Here is a 12,878-nt window from a genome sequence, read left to right as displayed (position 1 = left end):
TATCGATAGGTAGATATATCCTCTTTAAAGGTTCTCCTCTAAATATCGCTTAAGTTCTTCGTTCTAAGTCTAGCTCGTATAGTAAATCTTAAAGAACTTTAGTTATACTCCTTCCTTAAGCTTGATCTTATAATCCTATAGGCCGTGCTCTAGTAACCCTTCTAGATACTTTAGTTCGAATGCTAGGTATCCTTTGTATTCCTCTAGTACTTTTCTAGTCTTGTCTTATTTCTCGGTTTTCTAGTAATATACGAACTTAGTTCCATCTATAGCGATGCTAGCAATTTCTCCTGTCTCAACCTACTACTCTGGTTGTAGTGCTCCGTATTCGTTAACAGAGAGAACAGCTATCGGCAGTTTAGCTCGTTCCTCCTATCGTAACATCGGTATCGTTATACCGCTTCTTCTAGAGTCTGTAGTAGTCTGCCTGCCATTGTTCGTCTCTTGTGGTAGATCTATAGGATATGCCTTCCCCTAAGTATTGTCTGTTTACGATCCTCCCTATCTTGCTAGTCAAATATAACTTCGTTTAGGGTTATAGGTAGCTACTATTCTTCTAGCTAATGTCTAGGTCGTAATCTTTATACTATAGTAAGCCTAATATTATATCTTTATCATTACCTATATCTATAATGCTAAATATAACTACCATAGTCTTCCTTACTATAATAATATCAATTAGTTCGGTCTCCCTATATATCTATTATATTAGAAATGGCCCTTTAACTATACTATGCTTCCGCTTTATTCTCTAAGGTATCTATAGCTAATTTACAAGCGTTAGCGAAATCAGGTTTATCTCTGCTCTACTATCTACTAGTACGAGTATTTCGTGCTGTTTCCATTGTACTATTATCTATAATCGCTTATCTTGCCGCCATCGTCTAAAGATTGTAGCGATTTCCTATATTTCTGCCGGGAGGTCTTAATATAGTGGTCTCTTATGCTAGTTCTTCCCATATTATGCTACTACTCGCCGCTATATGGGCGTTAATGATTTTTAGACCCCTTAAAGGGCCCTAACTTATTTCCTAGGTTAGTGTTAACCTCTTTGGTTATTTGACTAATAGTAACTTCGTTAATCGTACTTATTTCTATAAGCTATTAAGTGCTAGTAGCTTCCTACTATTAGGTCCGTTTTGCTTTCTATCGTACGTACTATAGCTTTATCTAAAGCTCCTAAATTCGCGATTTCTTTTCGTCTATATGGTAGAGGTAATCGTTGCTCTAGCATAAGTTCTATATATCTCGTCCTATTCTATAGTACCTAGGCTAGGCTTGTTTCAGAACTACTATAATGCCTTTTAGATTGTAGGCTTCAATCTTCTAGAGCAATTCGGCCGCTTTATTTCCTATATTATAGACCTATTCCATAGGGCGGAGACTTCTGTCCTTATTTCCTTATCAGGTCGGCTAGTGATTGTTTTCGAATTTGTCGCGAAAGTAGTATCGGCATTCGTATGACATATACTAGAACTAAGGCACTTATATATATGCCTTGTATTATAGGTATAGTTATATAGCGTTGCCTAGAAGGTATTAGAATTCTTTTCTAAATCCTTCCTACTATATATAGACTATAGGTACTCTAATACTAAGGTAGGAGTATTTCTTCTAATAGCTTTCCTACGTACGCTTGTCTTTTCCTCGGTTCGTGCGTATAAACTAGTACTTAGGGTTCTATACATCGTAGCTAAGTTGCTAATCGTCAAAATACTTGGCGTAGCTATTAGGCCTATCATATATTATAGGCTATTCCCCTTTAATGGTTTCTACGATACGTTAGAGTTCCCTTATCTTGTCCCTTATCTTATCGCTCTACTAGGTAAGTCGAATCAAATGTCTATCCCATTTACGTAGTTCTATATTAAGCTAGAAAACTTCGTTATAGTACTATTCGATTCGTTCCTAGAGGAATAGAATATTAGGTCTAGGTCTCTTAATTCCTTAGGTATCGGTTATCTACGATCTATCCTACCTCTAGGTAACTATAAAACCCTACTACCTTAAGGCTAGGAGAATCGAAATTAGTAGTATATATTCTCCTACCGTATCCTATTTAGTAAGACCTGTCTCTAGGTCTACTATGACTAGTTCAGAGTATAGTGCTTATTTGTCTTTACTATTATCGTTATATCCGAGACTGTCTGTGTTGCTATCCCTATCTTTGTAGCTTGTAGCTACTACTTCGATAACATCCTTGGTGGTTTTGTCGATAGCTATAATTTCCTTTCTAGGGACTAGTTTCTAGTCTTTCTTTAGGCTTTGACATTCTTATTTATAGTGTCCTTTCTTTCTATAGTTATAGTAAGTAACGTTAGACTTGTCTTTGGTCGTCTTCTTTTTATCCTGCTTCTATATTATATCTATATCTATAGCTCTAAGATACGTCCTACACGAGGTGCTAATATATGCTCGTTTTTTCTTATCATTAGCCTTAACTATAGTTCTATTTATCTGACCTCGTTTCTACTACTCTTATATATAGAGTTAATTATCGATCCTAATGGCCTATATAATATATTTGTCTAGGATTTTAGGTTAGTTATACTTATATAGCTTATCTTTAACCTTTTCCTTTAAGCTATTATAGAATAGTTATATTAATACTTTATTATTAAGCTAAGATTTAAATATATCCTATCTAAACTATATAGTATAAGAGGCTACTAACTTAGTCTATTAGAGATTAGCGAGTCTTTCTTATATATAAATCTTCTTATCTTTATCACTAAAAACCTTCTAAAGCTCTTCTTTAAAACAGTCGTAGGATCGAAAGACTACCTATATAAATACGTCTCGGTCGTCCTTGTCTTCCTTAGTAAGATAATCATTCTATATAGGCTTAAACTATCTAAGTGCCTTACCCTCCAATCTCGTAGCTATATAGAGGACTTTAGCTTTATTATCTAGAAACTTATCATTATTAAGCCAAAAGTAGGATCAGAGGTTTATTAGGAATCCTATAAGATCCTCCTTAGTTCCTCTATATTTACTAGGTAGTTCGATCTTAATACAGCTTGCTTTGGCGCCTTCGAGTGTCTTAATTTTGGCGTAAACCTCGTTAACTAGCTTCTACGAGTGCTTTTCGCTATTCTCGAGTTCCTTGATCCGAGCTTAAGTAGCCTTATCTCTCTAGTCTAACTCCTAGATCCGCTAATAGAGTTAACTAAGCTAGGTAAGCAGCTATTCGGCTGTAACGTTAATAGTTATATCGATGTTAAGGTCGAAATCACCTTTGTCCTAAACTATGATAGAACAAAGGGAGTAATAGCAACGTATGACGAACCTAACTTAGACTTCTTCTAAAAGGGTTTAGACAAAGGTAGGTTAAGTAGGACAAGTATATAGGTTGTCTAAGGGATTTAGTAAAGCTAAAGGGTTTATAATAATACTAGAGTTATCTCTTATAGTAGTTAACGATGCTTGGTATGAGTACTATGATTGTGTGTTACTATTACTAGTAAACTCCTGGAGTTTACTATAACGAGTGGCTATCTATATATATATATAATCCTAGGATTACTCTTTATCTAGTGATCTTTTGCTATCTGGATCACGGCTGTGATAGTGATCCTATAGTGTATAGATTACTTTGCTAAGCGTGATCCTTTCCTGATTGGTCTGTTTGTACCTGCTATCCCATTAGCTTGTCAGGGAAGGCGGCTTAGGCGGCGTCCTACATGTATATTTCCGTGATAACTAGTAGCTAATAAGATAGTAGATTATATCTCTAAGTGCCGTTCTTCGAAATCCTAATAGCATACTACGCTTATTTCTTTTATTAATTCTTCTAGTATAGACGTTATACTATATTTATAGTGTTTTAAGTAGAACTTAGCTTATTGTATAGTGTTAGGCTCTTCTTGCTATAGCAAATATATATATTAAGGTCGTTCTTACGATAGTTCCAATACAGCGTCTACTTGTTCGTAACCTAGTTTGTTACCTTAATATTTATAGCTAATCTTTTATAGTAATAAAGATTATATCTAAACAAAAATATATAGAACAAGAAGAGGCTAATACTAAAGAGGCCCTTTTCGTTCTTTAGACTTAACTTTAGATGGCTATCGGCCGATTAGCTCGTCTTTGTCGCTAGAAACGTTTCTTAAAGGAGCAGGGTTCCGAGCTGTTTCGGCGAGGCTTATAGTTTCTAGAGGAAATAGAAGCAGAAAAATGGATGGTACAGGATTCCGAGGTACGCGTTATTAGTGACGTATAGTCCTAAGGTGCTAACGTCCTATTTGACTAGTCTTCTTTAGGCCTAGATTTGTCAGAGGCTAACTTGGCCGTTTTGTCCGAGCTAGTGCCTACGGTCGATCCGGGTTCTACTAGTAGAACTATTCTAGTTTCTTAGGGCAGTTTAAGTTCTAGACTAGTTCCTATAAGTTGTCTTCTAGTCCGAAATCAAGCCACTTAACTAGGTACTATAGTTCTCCATTAATAATATATAAATCTAGAATTTCTTTAACGTTCTATTCTTCCTCTTCGTCCTTTGCTTTAATATATATAGCAACCTTAGCATTCTTTAATACTAGTTCGAGAAGTGAAATGTGAAAAATATCTGTCTATAGTTATATAGATAATGGTAACGATAGTCGGTAGTTAGATATCGAAATTCGTTTTTTAATAACGAAGGGTCTAACCTTCTTAAAGTCTAGCTTTATACTTGGTCGTTTAGTTTATAAGTTTTGTACGATTAGGTAGACTTTGTCTCCCCTCTCTAGGTAAGATCCCTTAAGCCTGTGTTTGTCGTAGTAGTTCTTTATTCTAGTCTTGATAAACTCGAGTTCCTTTTTAAGCTTTTTATATAGTATATATATTTGTTCTGCTTTGACTGCTGCTCTTAGCATTATGACCTCTAGTCCTTGTCTAAGGTCTGCTTTATATCTATAGTTCGCGAAGAACGGTATGGCCTTGGTCGTTTCTATTAGTATTATATTATAAGCAAGTTATACTATTAGTAATAATATAACCTAGTCGTCTTACTAGTAGTTAATATAAGAGTAGAGGTATTATTTAATAACTTAGTTTAGTCGCTCCGTTTATCTGTTAGTCTATAGGTAATATACTATTGATAGCTTGCTATTAATGCTTAATTGTTATATTAACGCTTGCTAGAACTTCGATATAAACTTGGTATCTCTATCGGTAATCTATTCTTATAGCTAAGTATATACTAATATAACTTGCTAATAGATTACGTCTACTAGCTATTTAGCTATCTAGGACTCCTTATAGGGAAAGAAGTATACCTATTTAGTCAGGCAATCTACTATAGTAAGAATACTATCATAGGTTACTCCTATAGCTATATCCTAGGATTCTAGTAGCTTTGTAATAAAGTCTATTATAACCGAACTTTATAGTTTATTAGCTATTAGTAGTAGCTAAAGTAGCTTATACGGCTTATATCATGCCGTTTTGCTTCGGTTATAGATATTATAGTTCTATACGACTTCCTTAACTCGTGCTATTAACTATGGAAAGTCGTAATGTTTCCTAACTTATGCGATAGTCTTCGTAATTCCTTTATGTCCTCCAAGTCTCGACTTATAGAGTTCTCGAATCATTCGCAGCTATTAATCCCTGTCATAGATATATACTTTGCCTTGGTACTAGAGTTTCCTATCTCTTTCTTTTACTCTATTAGGTACTAGTGGTCTAGGTACTACTATTATAGAAATATATATGCAGGACGCTGCCTAAGCTGCCTCCCCTGACAGACTAATAAAACAGTAGGCATAAATAGACCAATTAGGAAAGGATCACACTTGGCAAAGTGATCTATACACTATAGGATCACTACCACAGCCGTAATCCAAACGCCAAATGTGACAAACCCAACTTAGACTTCTTCTAAAAGGGTTCAGACAAAGGTAGGTTAAGCGGGACGAGTATACAGGTCGTCTAAGGGATTCGGTAAAGCCAAAGAGTTCATAACAACACTAGAGTTATCTCCTACAATAGTTAGCGATGCTTAGTATAAGTACTATAATTATAGGTTAGGTTGCTATCACTAGTAAACTCCTAGAGTCCACCGTAACGAGTGACTATCTATATATATATATACTTCTGTCAGTCGCTTATAGTCCCCTTCTAGCCTGCCCTAGGATCGCCTTTAGTAGCTGGCTATCCTCCGCTATCCTTCCCTTTTGGCAATTGTTCGCCCGTAGTAGCCTACGCTCCCTAGCGATCCCGTGTCAGCCTTGCTCCGTGCCCTTCTTGATTAGTGGCTCGTTTAGTCTGCTGCGCCCTACCGGGTCGTGGTATATAGTTAGCTTATGATACGATGCCCCTTCTTTAGGGCTTTCAACCCGAAAGCTTCTTATAACTTGTTTTAAATACCACTAACACCCCTTCTTTTCCCTATAGGTAATGTCCTTCTTATACTAGCTTCCTTCCATTATAGCTGATCGTGTCCTTAGGAACTGTTGTAATCCTAAGCGTAAACAATATACCATTATAATTAAGATTAAGCGAGAGGGTTACAAGGTTGCTATACCTTATAAGCGTTATTAAAATACAAAGCTATAAAAGCATTATATAATAATAGAGGGTTTAAACAAGTATTAGAACTATATTTATATAGGTAAGAAGTATAGTAACCCGAATGTTATAAATGCCTATAGGTTCCTTATTATTTTCCTTTAAAGTCCTAGGTTACTAACTGTCTTAGTCCTTTCGAATTTATCGGAGCAGGAGAAGGTTTCGAAAGAGATTGCTAAGACTAAGGCGCTTCTCGCTTAGATGCTAAGCCGTTTAAGTCGATTACGTCGTTTGTAGCAATCCCTGCGCGATCGTGGTACCGAAGTTTTTCGTTATAGTATAGCTCGTCTAGAGGAGGAGGAAGAACTAGATACTCCTCTACTAATATCGGAGATATAGACCCTTGTAGGTCAAGCTTAGGCGTTAGGTGCTTTTGACGTGCTTGATTAGGAGTCAATCGGTTTAGATCCTAGTCTTAATTCTAGCAGGTTCCCCTCTTTTTCTATTAGGGAATAGGCTTTAGAACCGGTTCTTATAGCCGGTTAGGATTCTACCGGTAGAACTACTCTAGTTTCTTAAGGTAACTTAGGATCTTAACTAGTTCCTATAAGTTGTCTTCTAGTCTAAAATTAAGCTATTTAACTAGGTACTATAGTTCTCTATTAATAATATATAAATCTAGGATATAAATCTAGGATTTCTTTAACGTCCTATTCTTCCTCTTTGTCTTTTACTTTAATATATATAGTAACCTTAGCATTCTTTAGCGCTAGTTCGAGAAGTAAAATATGAAAAATGTCTATCTATAATTATATAGATAATAGTAATAATAGTCGATAGTTAGATGTCGAGATTCGTTCTTTAATAATGAAGGGTCTGACTTTCTTAAAGTCCAGCTTTGTATTTAGTCGTTTGGTTTATAAGTTTTATATAATTAGGTAGACTTTGTCTCCCTTCTCTAGGCAAGGTCCCTTAAGCCTATATTCATTATAGTAGTTCTTTATTCTAGTCCTAACAAACTCGAGTTCCTTTTTAAGCTTCTTATATAGTGCGTACATTTGTTCTACTTTGACTGCTGCTCTCGGTACTATAACCTCTAGTCCTTGCCTAAGGTCTGCTTTATATCTATAGTTTATAAAGAATAGTATAACTTTAGTTATTTCTATTAGCATTGTATTATAAGCGAGTTATACTATTAGTAATAGTATAACCTAGTCGTCTTACTAGTAGTTAACATAAGAACGGAGGTACTACTTGATAACTTGGTTTAGTCACTCCGTTTGTCCGTCGGTTTGTAGGTAATATGCCGTTAACAGCTTACTATTAACGCCTAATCGTTACATTAACGCTTACCAGAACTTCGATACAAACTTAGTATCTCTATTAGTAATCCATTCCTATAGCCAAGCATGTACTAATGTAACTTGCCGATAGATTACGTTTACTAACTGTTCCGCTGTCTAGGACTCCTTATAAGGAAAGAAGTATACCTATTTAGTTAGGCGGTCTACTATAGTAAGAATACTATCGTAGATTACCCCTATAGCTATATCCTTAGATTCTAGCAGTTTCGTAATAAAGTCTATTATAACTAAACTCCATAGTTTGTTAGCTATTAGCAGTAGCTAAAGTAGCCTATATAGCTTATACTATACCGCTTTGCTTCGACTATAGATGTTATAGTTCTATATAACTTCCTTAACTTATACTGTTAACTGTGGAAAGTTGTAGTGTTTCTTGACTTGTACGACAGTCTTCGTAACTCCTTTGTATCCTCCGAGTTTCGACTCGTAGAGTTCTTAAATCATTCGTAGCTATTAATCTTTATCGTAGATATACGCTTTACCTCGGTACCAGAGTTTCCTATCTTTTTCTTCTACTCTATTAGGTACTACTAGTCTAGGTATTACTTAATACTATACCTTGTTAGTTCTTTCTTCTCGAAAGATTACGTAATATTCTAGGAACGAGTTGAGTAGATTGTCTTCTATAGGTATCTATGTTTTATAATATAGCGTTCTATCTATTCGTTCCTTGAATAACGGTAGCGTTGTTTCTATTTGTCCTTCTATATAATCCGTTCGTCGGCTTAAGGTATCCGCTCGTATATTCTCTTTACCCTTCTTATAATAGATCTCAAAATTGAGTTCCGTAAGGAATTCTACCTATTGTATTCATTGTCTATTAAACTCCTTCGTCATTATAAAGTATTATAAATTCTTATAATCTATATATACTTATACTAGTTTGATCGTACTACTAAGATATAGTTACCATTCCTTAAAAGCTTTAACAATCGTAAGTAGTTCCTTATTATAGATTAGATAATTAAGATATAGTCTATCGAGCTTCTTTAAAAAGAAGGCTATAGGATGTAGCTTCCCTTGTTCGTCTCGTTATCCTAATCATCTTCTGATAGTATAGTCTAAAGCGTCCGTTTCTACCTCAAATAGCTTCTTAGGGTCTGGTAGCACTAGTACTAGATCTTTAGTAATGGCATCGCGGATCTACATAAATGCTTACTCGTATTACTCTTCCTATTAGAATTTAGCGTTCTTCTTAGTAAGTTCGTATAAAGGTCGTACGATCGCTCTAAAGTTCCTAATAAATATCTAGTAGAAGTTCGTAAACCTAATGAAACTTCGTACTTCCGTGACTAACGTCGGTCGTAGCCAATCCTTAATAGCTTTAACCTTTAAAGGTTCTATCTAGATTTGTCCTAGGGATATCTTATATCTTAAAAACACTATCTTCCTAATATAGAATTTGCTCTTTTCTTTGTTAACTGATAGTTTATACGTATATAACGCGTCTAGCACTACTCTTATGTACTTCTAGTATTTATCTATCGTCTTAGAGAAGATAAGTATATCGTCGAGATAATATACCGTAAATTTGTCAAGAAAGGAGTAGATAGCTTGATTAATTAGGGCTTAGAACGTTACCGATACATTTATAAGTCTAAATAGCATGACAAGGTACTTATAGTAACTATAGGGTATCCTAAAGGCCGTTTTCTACTCGTTGCCTTCTTTGATCCGTATATAGTTATAGGCTAATAGCAAGTTAAGACATGTAAAATATTAGGCTCCTGCTAACTAATCTTAGAGCCATAAGATTAATAGTAATAGGTATTGGTTTTTTACAATCTATTTATTAAGTTACCGATAGTTAATATATAACTATAGCTTTCCATCCTTCTTAGACATAAATAGGATTAGGTAGCCTACTAGCGATGTTAATAGGCAGATATATCCTCTTTAAAGGTTCTCCTCTAAATATCGCTTAAGTTCTTCGTTCTATATCTAGCTTATATAGTAAATCTTAAAGAACTTTAGTTATACTCCTTCCTTAAGCTTAATCTTATAATCCTATAGGCTATACTCTAGTAATCCTTCTAGATACTTTAGTTCGAATGCTAGGTATCTTTTATATTCCTTCGGTACTCCCCTAGTCTTGTCTTATCTCTCGGCTTTCTAATAGTATACAAACTTGGTTCCGTCTATAGCAATACTAGCGATTTCTCCTATCTTAACCTATTACTCCGGTTATAATGCTCCGCATTTATCAATAGAGAGAACAGCTATCGGCAATTTAGCTCGTTCCTCCTATCGTAACGTCGGTATCATTATGCCGCTTTTTCTAGAGTCTATAATAGTCTGCCTGCCATTGTTTGTCTCTTGCGGTAGATCTATAAGATATGCCTTCCCCTAAGCATCGTCTGCTCGTAATCTTTATACGCTCCCTATCTCGCTAGTTAAATACGACTCCGTTTAGGGTTATAGGTAGCTACTATTCTTCTAGTTAATGTCTAGGTCGTAATCTTCATACTATAGTAACCCTAATATTATATCTTTATTATTACCTATATCTATAATGCTAAATATAACTATTATAGTCTTCCTTGCTATAGTAATGTCGATTGGTTCGGTCTCCCTATATACCTATTACATTAGAAATGGCCCTTTGACTATGCTATACTTTTGCTTTATTCTCTAGGGTATCGGTAGCTAATTTACAAGCGTCGGCGAAATCAGGTTTATCTCTACTCTACTATCTACTAGTACAAGCATTTCGTGCTATCTCCATTATACTATTATCTATAGTCGCTTGTCTTGCCGCCGTTATCTAAGGATTACAGCAATTTCTTATATTTCTACCAGGAGGTCTTGATATAGTGGTCTCTTACGCCAGTTCCTCCTATACTACGCTACTACTCGCCGCTATATAGGTGTTAATAGTTTTTAGGCCCCTTGAAGGGCCTTGACCCGTTTCCTAGGTTAGTACTAACCTCTTTGGTTATTCGGCTAATAGTAGCTTTGTTAATTATGCTCATTTCTATAAGCCATTAAGTGCTTATAGTTTCCTACTATTAGGTCTGTTCTGCTTTCTGTTATATATGCTATAACTTTATCTAAAGTTCCCGAATTCGCGATTTCTTCTTATTTGTGTAGTAGAGGCAACCGTTACTCCAGTACGAGTCCTATATATTTTATCCTATTCCGTAGTACCTAGGCCAGGCTCGTTTTAGAACTACTATAATGCCTTCTAGATTGTAGGCTTCGATCTTCTAGAGCAATTCGGCCGCTCTATTTCCTGTATCATAGACCTATTCCATAGGGTAGAGGCTTCCGTCCTCATTTCCTTATCAGGTTAGCCAGTGGTTATTTTCGAATTTGTCGTAAAAGTGGTATCAGCATTTATATAACACATATTAAAACCAGGGCATTTGTATATATGCCTTATATTATAGGTATAGTCACGTAGCATTACCTAGAAGGTATTAGAATTTTTTTCCAAATCCTTCCTACTATATATAGACTATAGGTACTCTAATGCTAAGGTAGGAATATTTCTTCTAGTAGTTTTCCTATATACGTTTATCTTTTCCTTGGTTCGTATATATAAACTAGTACTTAGGGTTCCATACATTATAGCTAAGTTACTAATTGTTAAAATACTTAGTATAGCTATTAGGCCTATTATATATCATAGACCGTTCTCCTCTAATAGTTTCTATAATATATTAGAGTTCTCTTATCTTGTCTCTTATCTTATCGCTCTACTAGGCAAGTCAAATTAAGCGTCTATCCTATTTATATAGTTCCGTATTAAGCTAGAAAACTTTATTACGGTACCATTCGATTCGTTCCTAGAGGAATGGAACATTAGGTCTAGATCTCTCGATTCCTTAGGTATTGGTTATCCATAATCTATCCCGCCTCTAGGTAACTATAAAACCCTACTACCTTAAGGCTAGGAGAATCGAAATTGGTAGTACATATTCTCCTGCCGTGTCTTATTCGGCAAGACCTATCTCTAGGTCTACTATAACTAGTTTGGAGTATAGTGCTTGTTCGTCTTTACCGTCGCCGTCGCGTCTAAGACTGTCTATATTACTATCCCTATCTTTGTAGCTTATAGCTGCTACTTTGATAATATCCTTAGCGGTTTTGTTAATAGTTGTAATTTCCTTTCTAGGGACTAGTTTCTAGTCTTTCTTCGGGCTTTAATATTTTTGCTTATAGTGCCCTTTCTTTCTATAGTTATAGTAAGTAATATTAGACTTGTCTTTAGTTATCTTCTTTTGGTCCTGCATCTATACTATATCTATATCTATAGCTCTAGGATATATCCTATACAAGGTACTAACATATACTCGTTTCTTCTTATCGTTAGCCTTAATTGTAGTTCCGTTTATCTAACCTCGTTTTTACTACTCTTATATATAGAGTTAATTATCAATTCTAATGGCTTACGCGATGTATTTATCTAGGGTCTTAGGCCGGTCGTACTTATATAGCTCGTCTTTAACCTTTTCCTTTAAGCTATTATAGAATAGTTATATTAATACCTTATCGTTAAGCTAAGACTTAAATATATCCTATCTAAACTATATAGTATAGGAAGCTACTAACTTAATCTATTAGAGATTAGCAAGTCTTTCTTATATATAAATTTTCTCGTCTTTATCGCTAAAAACCTTCTAAAGCTCTTCTTTAAAATGGTCGTAGGATCGAAAGACTGCTTACATAAACGTATCTCGGTCATCTTCGTCTTCCTTAGTAAGATAATTATTCTATATAGGCTTAAACTATCTAAGTACCTTGCCCTCTAGTCTCGTAGCTATATAGAGGACTTTAGCCTTATTATCCAGAAACTTATTATCATTAAGCCGGAAATAGGATCAGAGGTTCGTTAGGAATCCTATAAGATCCTCCTTAGTTCCTCTATATTTGCTAGGTAGTTCAATCTTAATACGGCTTGCTTTAGTGCCTTCGAGTGCCTTGATTTTGGTGTAGGCCTTGTTAATTAGCTTCTACGAGTGCTTTTCACTATTCTTGAGTTCCTTGATCCGAGCTTAAGCAGCCTTGTCTCTCTAGTCT

Source organism: Thermothelomyces thermophilus, chromosome 3, assembly GCF_000226095.1.
Source record: "Thermothelomyces thermophilus ATCC 42464 chromosome 3, complete sequence".
Taxonomy (NCBI): domain Eukaryota; kingdom Fungi; phylum Ascomycota; class Sordariomycetes; order Sordariales; family Chaetomiaceae; genus Thermothelomyces; species Thermothelomyces thermophilus.
Note: the sequence above shows the minus strand (reverse complement) of the source record.